Below are 10,207 nucleotides of genomic sequence, written 5' to 3'. Positions count from 1 at the left end.
CTCTCACCGTGACTTTTGTTGTTAGAGTTTAATATTTGAACTTGATGTCATTTGATGGGACGCTATGAATGAGTAAAATTGGGGCCATTTATTAGAATAGCATCTTGAATCCTTGATGCTATATAAGGATGCTATTATATAGATGCTATATAAGAAAAAAACAATCCCAACAGTGTATTCACTAAGTAGAGTCATGCAGAGGCCAACTGAAAAGAAAAGCATCAGTAACAAAACTGCTTCAATAAAAAATAAATAAATACAAACCTAAAAGTGTGGATTCCTGCCAGAGATTCTTGCTTATAGCCCTCAAATGTATATGGATTCCTTGAGTAGCCCTGCCTTTGGGTGCGGCGTCTTTAGGCTGTACCTGTTGGGTCCTTTGATGCAAACCAAGCCTATAGGTCACAGCAGATTTTTGGTCTCCATTGACTCGAGGCTTAAAAACCAGGTATGTCTGAAGAGAAAAATCTTCGAGGAAGTCAGGCAACCAGCAGTGAATAAAAGCTAGCTAAGATGAATTTTGCTTTGTTTTAGAAAATCTATTTGTCATCTGGGTTACAGAAGACAAAAGTCTTGGCTGTAAATGCCAGGTTACCCTCAACACAAGCTCATCTGCTTCCCTCTTTATAGCAGACTCCAGCATCTCTCTCTTGCTTTCTTAGACCTTTCTCTTTCTCTTTTCACCCAATCCTCCCTCAAGGAGCATTAAGGTTAAACATTAACATCCAGGGACTGAGGCTGCTGTTACCTTTGCCCTCTCTTCATACAGACTGTCCCATTCACATTTGAAATGCGGTTGAACTACAGATTAGATAGCTGAGAATAAATATCCATACAGTTCTCTGTCTCAGTGTAGGATAAGAAGCTCTCTCCTCCCCCACAATAAATGTCATATATAATGGGAAGAAACAGTCACGCAAAGCAAAGCTTTTACAAAGCAATACAAAATAGCCTAAATCAGCCACATCCCACCCTTCATCTACAGTCTTACCCTGGCACCTTGCATCCCACAGCCCATTCAAATCCACTCACAACTCTGCAGTAAAGATCACCTATCTGCCTTTGGCCACCTACTCCTGCCAACATGAGTGGACCTGACAGCTGAATTGCTAATGCGATGTCAGAGTTACAGATTTGTACTTCTTTACTTTTTGGTTGATTAAATTGCTGTTTCTACCAAGAAACTGTAAAGCAAACTCGCCAAGCTTGGACAGTACATTTCCACTGGCTCGTCCACTGCCATCACCATATAATAGAGTCATGCTAGAAGCAACGAACAGCCTCGGAAACTTGTAGACTTTCACTCCAGTATTAAAGATCCCAGTTTAAGATCCATAAGAAGAATTACTACTTTTATGTTCCCTGCTTTGGGGATTTATCCCTACTTAGAGTCCAGGAGTGTCATGCGAACGGAAAGAACACTGCAGAGAGCAGGTGGAAGACTAATTAATGAAAAAAGGAAATGGGATAGGGAGGGTTAAAAATACTACATCCAACAATGCAAAAGGCTCTGAGACAGTAACGAAGTCCTTTCTAAGTGACTCACCAAAAACTAAGAACATGCAATGCAAATAACTCTAGGACACTAAACACAATCGGACTTGGCCGTGCTTTTCAGCCCTCTTCCCCATCACTGCTGCTGTCCTGCCATACCCTCCCTGAAAACACATCTCTGCTTTTTTCCTTTCCCAGACTTTTTCCATCCAACTCCTTTCCTCTTTGGTTTTTACCCTTTTCCTAGCTGCCCCATTTTCTTTCTGCCACTAGCCACACTGGCAGGCTTCTGCGCTGGCACCAAATATTTCTGAAATCGCAGTGCCAGCCCACTGTCTGCCATCCCATCCTACTCATTCTTTTCTGTCCTGTCATTTCTACAGGTACATGCTTATATAAATTGAGCATCCTGCCCCTCTAGGAACTGTGCTAAAAAGCATTTCCCCAGTCCATTCATCCCTGGTAAGTGTAACCCAACTGATAACCTGCCTACTTTGCTAAAAAGAAAAGCTTTCACCCATTTCTTTGGGTTACAAGTTGTTGTCACAGTGTGTATGGCCACCATTTGTGATTTACTACTTCCCTCTAAATGTTTTCTGAATGTGTCTGCTTGCAGACACAATCTTTTAGATCAGGAGAATAAAAGAGAATCTGGCACCGTCTCATGCCACTCAGCAGTTGCTTCCCTTTCTGTTGAGCGCTAATGACTACCAAAAAGCATAAGGCATCCACACTAAGGGGATCCAGGGACTGGATTCTGCAGGCTACAGCTCAAAATACACACAAAACCAGAGGGCTTTGACTTAAAACCTCTCCAAAAGTCACATCCTTTCCTTTCAGAGATGACCACTGGAGACTTCCATGAAAATGTGCCATCTTGGCATGGAGTGCCTTTAATCATGAGAGCTGGTACACTAAACACAACCTTTTGCTGCTTACACAGGCTAAAGTTGTGGTCAGCACCACGTCAGCCAACTCCTCGTGCTCTACGGCTAATGGTAACATACGCAGCAAATGCTGCTGTGTTCAGCTCTGTAACTTGGGCTCCCAAGCGACATCTTTATCCATTTTCTCCTACTATTTTAAAGCAGGATATACTACAAACAATACTTACTACTTTGCTTTTAAAAAGCCTATGAAACAAAAATTCAGCTAAAGCACCATAAATTGTCTTGGAGACTAGAGTAAGAAGATAAGCACTGCAGTACTCGATTAGGCATTTTCACTGCTCAAAGGGGACATACAGATCTCCTGAATCAAAAGATGTTCAGCTTGAATGTTACAGTTCAGAGGGAAAATTGGGTAAGTCCATTGTAGAAACCTGCAGTTATTTACCAGTAGTCATAAATAACCCATAAACTCTCTGCTAGGTCTTTTATTTCCTCCTCATCTATCAAATGTGCAAATCATATTTTATGATTTCTTTTTTTTTGTAACCAGCTTTAAGAAAGTTTTTTAAGCTTTAAGGCTGCAATCACCCCAAAAGAAACAGAAGGGAACACATACAGGTATTGTTCCAAAGTTCAGTGACTCAAAGTCAGCCCTTAGATTACACTGAAAATATACGGGACCTGAAGTAAAATCTTTTTAATAGCATTTGGAGAATGTTTCCCTTGCCTCTACCCATAAAACTTTCCTGTGAGGCAATCGTGTAGATCTCACTCCTAATTAATTTCTCCCTGAAGCACTACAAACATGATGCTATAATTCAATAACCTAGTGAAAGCAAAGAAAGAACTTGGAGTAATTTGGTTCTCATTATTTCAGTGTAACCTCTACACTATAAGGCAAGTGTTTAGCCAGTGCTAAGAAGCTTGAGTTTGTAGGTTCAAACTATATTAATCTGATACCGTCTGTTCGGTGGCAACTGGATCTGGGACAAGCAATTTAATGGGGTCAAAGCGGTGCCTCCAGCAATTCTGAGGATGCATAGAAGCAAGTTTCCATTCTGCCTTTGAACACTGAGCAACAAATACTGTAGTCTAAAGGAGATGGGGAATCCTTCAGGAAGCCATAATCACATCAGCTCCACACTGCAAAATCTAAAAAGAGAACTATATTGGGGAGGGGAAACAATCAAGAGTATGCAAAGTAAAAAGGAAGTAAAATCATGGTGCCAAATCTCCGTCTCCACACCTCCTCACCACCCCTTTTCAGTTCCCTCAGGCTGCAGAATAGGATATAGCACTCTTAAATGAACATGCCTGCACCACCAATGGTACTGCAAGCTCTGATACTTCCTGGGAAAACAGAACTTGGATTTTCCCATTAAAAAAGCCCAGGCTCCTATATATTGAGCCAAATGAAACTCTCCGTTAGCAATTGGCATCACAGAACCTACGCAAGACAAGGGAGCCAGATACGGTTCAGCAAAACTTAGTGTGAAAAATCTTTAGGAGGGAGGATGTAGTCAAAAGACATGTTTTCAACAAAAGTTTTTACTCAGATATTAAGTGTGGTCAGCAACTGAATCACACTGCTTCCATCCACGTATACATACCTGCACTCACACAGGTCATCTCTTGCTTGGGAGAAAACTATAAATAGAGATGCAAAGCGCAGTATGAAGAACCCTAATCTAACTATAGGCTCTGTAGGGCTGTGTATGCTCTGCCAAAGAAAAGTGCTGCACAATGCAGAGGCAGATGTTGCAGGCAGCATTTACTTGGAGGACTCCCTATTTCTGCAACTATCCAGCCCTTTAATGTGTGCAAAGACTTGGCTCAGGAACAGTTCCTTTCAGCTTTCCCTGCTGTTACTCTACTCACTCCAGCACACTTCAGTTCTCTTTTCTGCAGAGCCACTACTGAGATTCCCTCTTCCCCCCATTCCGGACTTTATCAGCGTTCTCCCATACTGTTACCTAATCTTCTGAACTTCTTTCTCCTATGCGGGGAAACGCTGTGATAAGGAGGTAGGTAGCTCTTTCATCTGCTTGTACTCCCAGTTTTACAGTGTCCCTATTCTGATGGCAGTAAGAAAGCACGGACAGGTATACAACAGCTGACAGAATATTTTAAAAGGAATAAACCCATCATTTATAATGTGGCAAGACAAAGGGGAAACACATCAAAAAACCTGCAAGACTTCCTGAAACAGATCTGAGTTACACTACCATATGAAGACACTAAACCATAATAGTTACATGCTTATAGAATGTCAGTGAGACTATAGGATGCTGCAGGAAAGATAATTGTCAGTTGTAAAGGTATCACAGGGTAATGGTTCCTGCTGCTGGCAGAATACAATCCTCAAAAATAAACGTAGTCAAAACTATGCATTATTTTCAATGCAGGAGACACTGATCTCATGGCAGCAATCTATTTTTATTATGTTACCTCTGATGTGCTAAATGATTCATAAAACAAGAATATTTTCTATGAGAAAGATTTCTCTAGTAACCAGACAGTTGACATTACTATTACTAAATTTAAGTATGCCTTTTTTTTTTTTTACTCAGTCAAATAGAAACCCCTTAGAGTACAGCCTGCTGACAAATAATCTAGGCAAAGCTGGACCTTCTGCCCGAGTATAGTGATAGTTCAGCCAGCTCTGAATGGCTTTATCCCATGGCAGTACTTGGAAGAAGGGCTTAGAGGTAGTAGCTGTGAATGGGATTCTAGGCAGGCATTAGGATCTAGAAAATCCATCCTCACATCCCATCTTCCACAATTTACCAGTTTGTGCCTACTGTGGGAAGCAGAGGAGACAAGAGGAGCGATGTGCAGAATGAAAGAGCTGATGCTGAGGACCTGACACCCACACCATACACATTTCAGGGGGGGTTACTTCAGACTAGTTCTAGTCTGGTCCTATCGTCTGAATGCTCGTTAGCAACTGGAGCACATTAGGTGTGTTCCTTAAGTGCATCTTACAGTCAACCAGGAAGTCCAGCTTCATCCAAAAAGATAGTTCATCTGTGAGCTCCAAGCCTGCTCAGTGATACAAACCAAAGCACAGGTATAACTTGGAGGTTCACTTCAAAAGCGTGTTTCTGTTAAAAGCTTCCCAGTTGAGTACATCTGGAGGAAAGTTCTCTTTTTGCTCCTTGTATTTCAGTTTCTCCCCTGTAACATACTGGAGATCCGTTGTTTTCAGCCTCTGTGGATCCACAGAACTGCAGACATTTAGCTGGAGTTGCAGGTCCAGGCTTTTCTTAGACTACATCTTGTCTGAGTGGCCATGGTGCACTTTATGGTCGTGGTTTCCTATTCATTCAGTCTAGAGACTCAGCCAAAGGCTGCCGTAGTTTCCTTCCCATGGAAAACTGTGTCCAGGAGCAAACTGGGAGGTGACTCTTTGACTCTGCATCCTAGAACATATCCTTAGCTAAAACACAACCAAAAGATTTTACAGGACATGTCTCGTGCTCTCACAAGGATGCTTAGATGTAAAGTACTGCTACTGGATGGCACCGCCTTAAGAATTATTAGCAAACAGTGATCCTCTGGTGGAAGAATTGCTATTATTCTTGTTTCTTTGTCCGGAACAGCATGGATTCAATGCACTCTGTCAAACAGAACTGCCTCAGCATGTACCTATAGGTCACTTTGCACTAGGTTGAGGGTGGAGCTCTAACGAACAGTTTATACCTTCTTCAGGAAATTACAACCCAGAAGTTGCCAACTTTTGAAATTTACTACCTATGATAGTAAGTTTCTGTCTTTCTGCAAGCCACCTTGCAGCCTATCAGTACTAAGGGGGCTTTTATAAAAAAGATGGCGGCAAACATTTTAGCAGGGCCTGTTGCGACGGGACAAGGGGGAATGGCTTTAAACTAAAGGGGGTTAGATTTAGACTAGACATAAGGAAGAAATTTTTTACTCTGAGGGTGGTGAAACACTGGAACAGGTTGCCCAGAGAGGTGGTGGATGCCCCATCCCTGGAAACATTCCAGGTCAGGTTGGACAGGGCTCTGAGCAACCTGATCTAGTTGAAGATGTCCCTGCCCACGGCAGGGGGGGTGGACTAGATGACCTTTAAAGGTCCCTTCCAACCCAAACTATTCTATGATTCTATGATAGTCATTACAAAAACTCATCATGTGAAACAAGGCTTTCATCTATTCATGTTCCTTATATCCTGAGGCGTGAAAGAGAAGTGGTAAAACATGATCACGTGCTAAAACATGATCACATGCTAAAACATGGATAAACTGACAAATTTTTAAACCCAAGCTCATGATTTTTGAACAGCTGGTGTTGGCAATCCTGTATGTTCATTGATTATTGCCTTCTCCAAGAAGTGTTATAGTAGATACAGGGCGGTGTCACTGTCGGGAAAGGGTAAATTAAGCCCAAACATAGCTGCATAGAATGTTCTGGAATGTGACTGATAATAACTAAAATTAAGTATGAGTGACTCACAAGTGGGTGCTGGACCAAGAAAGCAAAAGACTTGGGTATTCAAGTCAAGCCACCTGGCATAAATTGCCCCGTGCATTTCCAAGACAATTCTATTTTAGTTGTTAATACTGAGAAACAGTGCATGGGACCTTTCCTCAGCCCATCACAATACCCTACTATCTATCTGCTTCATACTATACAAATGTACAGAACTTTTCCTCTAACACATGTGCAGAGGAGGTTTTGTCTATAAATCTTGCCTTATTCAGGGAAGTTTGTTACAACACTGCACTAAGGATGTGGTTGTCTGGACTCCAGTCTGTGGATTTGCATATGAAAAGGCTGACAAGAAGAAATGAAATACAAGGACAATGCATCATCCTCCCAGTATCTACAACATATCTGAGAAAAATAAACTTTTGCTGTGGATTGTTGACTGCTTGAGAGAGAAACACTTATAGCCTAGGGAGGGAGAAGGAAGAGGTGAAGGAAGACTTTGGCAGCAGTGTGAAAACAGAAAACCTTGCAGATACATTTTACCTCGCGATGTCCAGAGATACTGCTCACTTTATTTGGGAACCTATCTCACTACCTGTATAATGTTTAAAGGAAAAGGCGAATAAGAATAAGGTGCTGCCATCGTGAGATTTCCCTTCTGGTTGTAAAGGAAAAAAAATATATCACAGCAGAAAGCACGCAGACAGAAACTTCGAGCTATGGTTGTCCCCATCAAAGTCAACAGCAGGAGGCAAAGTATCCAACCTTCCAGTACAGCATTTCAAAAGCAGGAAGTGTTATAAGCCATAGAGATAGGGCCTGGGGATTTCAAGATTACTTTGGAGAAATTTGAACAAATAGGGCTTTTAGGTAGTTATTATTTTACTGACAGCCAACATTGATGTCTCAATCAGATGAAAAATTTACCTTTGCTTCTGCAATTCTGAAAATAAAGGGGAAAAAAAGGAAAGACAAAGCTGAAAAGTAGTGAAAGCAATATTTACTGTAGGTTCCTATAATGCTTTTCACATCTGGAAATTGGAGGATAAAAGAATACTTCATTGCTAACCTGGAATAAACAATTGCTTTCACAATTTCCATTCTGCTTTTATACAGGTAACACGTAACTGCAGAGAAATGGTCTACAAAAAGCGTAACTTATTGCCCCAGAAGCATTATTCAATCATTAGGCTTTACAATAATTATATCGTCAAGTTTTCAATTCCTTAATTTATCTTCTCAGACAAATTCTGCCTGAGAACCTGCAAAGAATACTATACATGTGTAACAAGAGGTAGATACCCCCAAATAAAATTCAACACCTTTGAAAAGATTCCTGATCCCCATCATACTACAGTCAACACAATGCCCTTATTGCCAAAATTGCTATTGCTATTAAGTAACTATTGCTATCAAGTATTTCACATGTAGAAGCCTCATATCATGACAAAGAAGTGCCCACGAAACAGAAGTGAAATATGGAATTATTTCTAAATTCATAGAGAAGATACAAATGGCTGCCTCTTTAATCCCATCTCCCTCAGAAAAAAAGCAAGAATTTTGTGATGAGAAAGATACACAGTAAAAACTTTGGTTGCATTTATATTAATATTGTAACTGTACAAACAGTTTTAAAATCAAAACCTATTTTTATTAATTTTCAGTATTGTTAAGTCTATCAAAGAGAAGTCTCTTAGTTGACAAGAATAGCCTATTTCCAAGAGTCATCTGTGCTGTATCAGTACACATGGACAATAAAGCAGCAATAAATTCAGGTACAGGTTTTAGAAGTAACCACCACCTTATTCTGTGCATAGACTTAGTTTATTTCTTTCAGCTGATAACATGATTCAAATGGAGCATGTTTACAATGTCACAGTCTCTTGCATTAATAGAGCTTATGCTTGGTGATCATCTTCTAGTTTGGAGGTTTGTATATATTATGTATATACACACACAGAGACATACAAAGCAAATATTAAGCAAATCCAATCTAGTACTCTTAAAAATGAGTACTGCATAAACAAAACATAAGCGCACAAGGCAATTTTATGTTCTAAATCCACCCACACAGTTGTTCTCGGCAATTCAAGAACAGAGCTGCATGGGCAGATTCACAGAATTTGAGTTACAGACATCTGTGCTGAAATAACGACCAGCATACGAAGGTTTTGTTCATTAAGCAACAGAATAAGGTCTTGTTTTTTAATTTATTTTATCCTCAAAAAGAAAATAAATACACAAAAATCACAACAACAACAAAAAAGCAGAATAAGCTCAAGGTACTCTGCTTCTTTCATTCAACTCCCAGAAATCTACTCATCTTGAAGCATAATCTTATGGCCATACCAGGAACGAGCCATGATAAACAAACCTGCATGTATGAAATCAGTCACCTTAAAAATCTGGAAAAAATGGAACAGATTAAACTACAGCGTAGCCTGTAGGATAGTAATGTCTTTAGCTGCTGCCAGTACCACGCTGCAGATGAAGATATAAAATCCCTGACAGGCCAGATGTAGAACTGCCAGTCCCCATGAATTATTCGTCTTGATGTCTAAAAGTCAGAGCTCAGCTTAAAGTCCAATGCAGGAAGTCTTTTCCTTCTGGGACACTTTCTTTACATTCACTGTACATAGTCTGATGGTCCACAAAGATGCTCAGTCTTTCTTTGAACCCTGCTAGGGTTGAGTGGCCTCATTTTGCCCCAATTACTTCCTATGGCAGTAAGTTTTACAGTCCAATTACCCATTATGTCAGAAAGTCTGATAAGCAAAGCGCTCTTGGCAAAAGTCTAGAGACTAAAGCAAAAGATGGACCAAAAGCCTAAGGCAAAACCAAGTTTCTTCCCTTCAAGGAAAGACTTTATGGTATTCTGATTTTACTTTCCTTTTCACGGAATGTCCCCGTGCTCCTGTGTTACAAGAACAACAGCAGAAGCTTCATTTGTAACTGTAATTTTATTCATGTCATCCTCCCATGCATCTCTCTTGCAAGGTAAACAATTCCCCATCTTCAATTTTGTGAGCTAAAACAAGAGAGAGACAGCACCTAGGTTTTCTTTCAACAGCTTGCAGCAGCAAAGGTTTCACAGCTTACTTTTAAGCATCATGACTTAAATTGATTAACTGAAAAAGGGGATAAATTTGTAAGTTTTTCACAGCCTCCTCAGAGCTCCAGGGCACGAACCTTTCCTTTCTGCGGCTTTCAGTCAATATTGAATGACTTTCCAAGAACTTGATTCAAGAGCATCAATGGAGCAAGAACTAGTTATACAACGGTGTTATCTCCATGCATGACCTGCCGCAAAATGTGTGCTCCTCTGGGATTATAGCATGTATTAAGACTGGAAAAAAAGGTAGAAGAGCAAG

Source organism: Aptenodytes forsteri, unplaced genomic scaffold (genome assembly GCF_000699145.1).
Source record: "Aptenodytes forsteri isolate BGI_AS27 unplaced genomic scaffold, ASM69914v1 Scaffold195, whole genome shotgun sequence".
Classification (NCBI taxonomy): domain Eukaryota; kingdom Metazoa; phylum Chordata; class Aves; order Sphenisciformes; family Spheniscidae; genus Aptenodytes; species Aptenodytes forsteri.
This window is presented reverse-complemented; position numbering follows the sequence as displayed.